Source organism: Anopheles aquasalis, chromosome 2 (assembly GCF_943734665.1).
Source record: "Anopheles aquasalis chromosome 2, idAnoAquaMG_Q_19, whole genome shotgun sequence".
Classification (NCBI taxonomy): Eukaryota; Metazoa; Arthropoda; class Insecta; order Diptera; family Culicidae; genus Anopheles; species Anopheles aquasalis.
This window is the reverse complement of record NC_064877.1, coordinates 1,640,001-1,645,000: the sequence shown is the minus strand read 5'-3', so window position 1 is coordinate 1,645,000 and position 5,000 is coordinate 1,640,001. Positions and strand designations below refer to the sequence as shown.

Genomic DNA, 5,000 nt, shown 5'->3' with positions numbered 1-5,000 from the left:
GGAGTATGCTTAAGTATGATAAGCAAGGGTGATTTATACTGGCCTGTCCCCGTGGCTTGGCTTGGATCATTGTAAGACTAGACCGATAAGCGATAGGATATAGTGTATGTAAACTGTGCTCAGTAAGTTTTCTACCGTAACTTTGACTGATCGACCGAACGATGTGTATGTTGTAAATATATTTTGGGTGTGAAGAAAGTATTTAACAAAAACTGGACAAAGTGGTTATGCTTTTTGTGTGACGAAATATTGAGAAATGCTATCGACAGCATGTACACTGTGTGAAGCATTTCATCTATTTAAATGGACCTCAGCAGCTCACAAAAGGTAAGTTATTTTAAAGGAAAAGAGCTGAGATTAGAATGAGTATTTTATTAATCCGTAACCAGAGCACGTGGCGCTGTTGCTCTCCGTTTAAACCGTAAAAATCCGAAATAAAACGGAGTTGCGTCCAACTTGTTCCATAACTTGCATTCAGCTTTTTAACATTTTTTTACTGCGGGAAAAGGGAGCTTTTTTCAGCATAATTCGCCTGCTTTCAAGCCGAACGAAAAACTTCAACGCGATGATCAAAAACAAACGACGAACCCGACGAAAGAGAATTTTTCTGGTAAACGGGGTACGGGCATTCGATAAATACGATTCTTAAACGATTAAATCAATGTAAAAACCAGCGAAAGATGTTGTTAAAACCATCGCAACATGCAAACGGTTCATTCCGTAAAAAAAGGGTTCCTCGCTTTCGTTGAACTCTTCCATTATGCAATACGCAAACGTCTAAAGACGACGAGAAAACAGGAAACAGTGATTCCCAGCCGATTTGATCTGAGTGCTCTGGGGTTCACTTGCCGTTTCGGAATGAAAAACGGAATGTTTCCTACCTTTTGCTTTTGCAATAACTCACCAAACTCTTGTTAGCTCCCATAAATTTGTGATGCCATTTTAGAAGATTAAAACATCAAGTCGTTGTTGTGTTTCAAGGAAAGCTCCATTGCAAAGAGCCAGTTAGGAACCACTGGAATACACAGAGAGCAGTGCCTCTCGCTCTTGACCGCGCGCAATCCGGTGATCAACCAAAGCCGGAGACGATGCGTACGTGCGAGGGTGGCGGTGCGGACCATGTTGGATCCCGTTGAAGCTCCAACCGTGGATTGGTTGAAACGCACACATACACAAAACAGCTCAGCATGCGGTCATCTGGGCTGGGCGAGCGGCCTCTGCTGGCTTTCATGATTCCAAAGTCATCGCTCAGTGAATGGTTGGAGCTGGTAACATCAACACACGGCAGCTTCTCGCGACCACGGACCAGCGTCGATGGTCTCGTTCGATCATCGCGCTCTCGTACCCCACCCCTCGTCTGCCCCATAACCCTCCCAAACGGGGCTTTTCTTTCTAACGGTGCGACACATGACAGCTGTCAAAGCTTTTCCACGAAACGTAGTGTTGGCCCCCCTTTCCCGTGAAGAGTGCTGCCCCAATGCAATGCGAATGTGAGAAAAGAGTGAATCCGTACTGTCCGATTTTGTGAATTGATCAGCAAAAGACGTGACCCGCGCGGTCACAGGATACTAGATCCATTCGCCACCCGAGTGCAGAGCACGTTTCGATTTAAACTCACAGCTGACCACTCCTACTGCCGAAGAGGATTGCCGAGGTGTTGGCTCGTTCACGTAATTTAATGCTGTTGCGCTTGGTTACTATTCACTGAGGTGCGATCGAGCAGATCGAGCGAACGAGTCCGGAAAGTGGCCACCACCATCAAAGCACCGTAGGCGTGCATTGTGTGCATGCGCGCGTGTCACAGTGGCTAGTGCACGGGCAAAAGTGAATGTAAAAGTGAAACAATAACTCTGTAACGGTGGTAAAAGGTACAGCAAAAAAAAAAGAAAAGAAAAACAATTGTGTATTTGCGCTACACTGAAAGGGCCAGTGCAGGTGAAGGCCCACATTCCATTGGGAGCCATAACACCGTTTCGTGGATGGATCATCGATCGATCGTTCGTTCAGTATAGAATCGGCGAAACATCTGTTCGTGATAGTCACAACGCGTGTTCAGAGCATTCCGTTAGCAAGGTAAGCAGTCTGTTTCATTTTAAATCAACCATCCAACCATCGAGTAAGATGAAACGATCAACGAATCCCTTTAAAAGACTCTCGACGGATAATCTTACGTAAAGACGACCTCGCAGCGATCTGCACAATCGATCGATGTGTTTGTGTGGGTGCTGTAGTGCACTTTTTTTTCTACTCGATTGTGTTTTCTCAGCTGCAATCGCTGCAGCACAACCAGATGATGCGATCACTTGACCATCAAACAAACCACTAGTGTTCAGTGACAATCGATTGGTCTTCCTTCCGCATTTCAGCTTTTCAAACAGTCCCAAGGGGTCATAAATAAGCAAAGTAAAGTCTACCTAGTACAGAGTAGGCAATGCAGGCAGTCGTAAAGTTGCGTTGCGTTGCGCAGCCCACCGTCATCGTCACCAAAGAGGTAGTAACGCATCAACCCACACCAGCGAGCGCAGAGATCGGCGCGGCCCGCGATCAGGGCGACAACCTTGAGTGAAACGTGCGGAGGAGCGATCGTGAAGCGCGAGAGCGGCGGATTCTCTGCGTCTTGTCTGCGTTCCGTTGCGTCTGCGCTTGTCTGCGTGTGTATAGTTGTGGTGTAGGCTCGAGGTGACCAGTTTCCTCATCTGGTAGCACCAGTGGGCGACCGACGATCGTGGGCGTAGCGCGAGTATTGCAGACGTACATATTCTGTCCTGCCGCAAAACCAATGCCACCATCGTCATCCACTTGGGACGGGAATGGGAACGGGCTAAGGGAAGCTAAGCGAGGGCATCGATCGGCACCGTCGAGTGTCACTTGCTGGATGCTGGTCAGGGGCGGATTAAGTTCTAGCATTTGCCTGCCATTTCCGTCTCAGTGTCCGTGCCATTAATTGGCATTCGCATTGGGATCGCGAATGAATTAAGAACAATCAGTAACAGGTTTGCCTGTTCGATCCGGGACCTTTTCCGCGGGCGGCTTGATCCTCCAGACATGATCGAAGGGAATGGGGGGGATGGATTCATGGAACGCAAGTCGTGCGAACTAGAACGCGACGCGACAGATGATTGATGGTCTGAATAATGATGACTTTTGTCAGATAAAATGACAGCTTTAGTCTTTCGCGCGCGTTCACCGTTTTTTATCCACCTTCTTCGTGGTGTGGGGGTGGCATTGTTGGCCACGTTAAAGGCGTGAGGGCTTTCAGGCTCTCTCACTCGCTTTAATTATATAATGTTCCATCACATTCATCTTCCAGCCCCCCCCCCCCCCCGGCACGATGCTCGATCACATATAACTCCTGTTTCCACCGAAGAACGATTTGGTGAAAGAGTTTCTGCGCAGCGTAGGCTGGAGCGGTTTCAAGAGCTATTTTTGCATACTCCACAGAGAGGGGGCCACTTAACTCAGGGTCCCAAGAACCCGTTTGTTCCGGGCGCTCACCGGGCACCGCGGTTCGCCGCTGGCCAGTGGAGTATAGAACGAGCGCGAACCCGATGGCGGGCGGCGTTGGGTGCATTTTATGGCGTGGACAGTGCGCTGGTCGGGTTCGCCAGGTTTTTTGCTCTTGCTTTTCTTCTCGTTTCCCCCCTGCGGGCGTCCCTGAAGAATGCTTTAATGGCAAACCGGTTTTGTTGCCGCGATCGCGTCGCAGTCAGAGCCAGCAGCCGGACAATCGAGCCAACCAATGGAGGAGGCGGTGTATTGTGATAATGTTCGCTCCACGAGAAAATGCATTATGATTCCCCGGGACCGAGCACCGACCGTGGTATGATTGATGAGCCAGAAGCTTCAGCTCGTGAAGCGCCCGATCGAAAGCGATCGCTCGCTCCGTTGGGCCGCATGTATTGGCCGTTTGCAGCCACGAATTATCGAAACCAAGGAAAGCACCATCTAGCGAAGCGCAAAATGGGGTGAAAAATCTTCTAAAATCGTATCTAAATACACCGAAAACTTGCGGGAACCCACGCTAGGCCGCGTAACGGGGGTTCGTCGCTTGATTATTCAAAAGACTTCGTTCGTCCCACTTTCTTCCGCAGCGCAACGCAAAGGAAGGGGCGCGAGGGTGCTTGAGCACACACCAGAAGGGGGAATGCTCTTACCACTAGCGTTTACGGGCACATCGTTGGCGTCCCGGGGGCGGGGTGAAATGTTGTTTGGCCGGAAATTTGCCAGTTGACGTCATCTTTGTGGCCTCGCGCGAAGCACGACCACGAGTGCGGGAGTGGGAGAAAGATTTGTCAAAACGGTAGAGAGTGTGATATTGTTCGAAAACTTTGTTATTTAAAATTTTGCGTGTCGTGGCAGCAAACCAAGGGAGCAAGGGAGGTGAGGTATGATTATTCATTCCCTCCTCAACCACTGGCTCGAGCTGATGGATGGCCAGATGATGGCCGTTCTGAATGATTCATGCACCATTAAGCCCTCAACAACGCATGGCCAGGGAGGGAGGGAGTGCGAGTGTGACGCAGTTCCATTAAGTGACAATTTCATTGGAATTCTGTCTCGTGGGGGGCTGTCTACCGGAAATGTGTGTCCACAAGCTTCTAGTCGAAGCTAAGCAACATCTACAAAAGTGAAGAATCACTTGGGAGTCGTCGGGGTGAGCAAGAGTACGTATGTGTTAGTAGTACAGGGCGCCGTCATTGTTCGGAGCGCAATCCATGGGTAATGCGCGCGCACACACCGTTCGGATTGTTGGGAACATTGAAACCCAGACTGGAGGCCATCATGCCGAGGGTGCGTTTAGAAGCTGACTGGCTCCGTGTACTCGCTGACCCTGTTCCATTTCGGGCACGGTGTAGCATCAAAAAAGAAGAATAGGGAGAAAAAATGAGGGTTCAACTTTGCTCCAACCTCCAACACGCGAACCTTCTCAACCGTCGTGAGGTCACAGCAGCCGTTGAAAGCTGGTTTGGACTGCTGAGTGCTTCCAATGTGTCGAAAGG

General features: G+C 49.6%; 2 protein-coding genes across 6 annotated transcripts in view; both read left to right on the top strand.

Moving 5' to 3' along the window:
• Positions 1-168, top strand: part of LOC126581225 (nose resistant to fluoxetine protein 6) — an 11,345-nt gene extending 11,177 nt beyond the window's left edge. For all 5 annotated transcript variants that reach the window (XM_050244737.1, XM_050244736.1, XM_050244734.1 and 2 more), the window contains exon 11: positions 1-168. This exon is cut by the window's left edge and continues 396 nt beyond it. The gene's annotated coding sequence lies outside the window, so the exon portion shown is untranslated.
• A 1,096-nt stretch (positions 169-1,264) lies between these two features.
• LOC126572704 (uncharacterized) overlaps positions 1,265-5,000 on the top strand; it is a 10,283-nt gene continuing 6,547 nt past the window's right edge. Inside the window, exon 1 of the mRNA XM_050232225.1 lies at positions 1,265-2,073. The gene's annotated coding sequence lies outside the window, so the exon portion shown is untranslated. The remainder of the gene's footprint in view (positions 2,074-5,000) is intronic.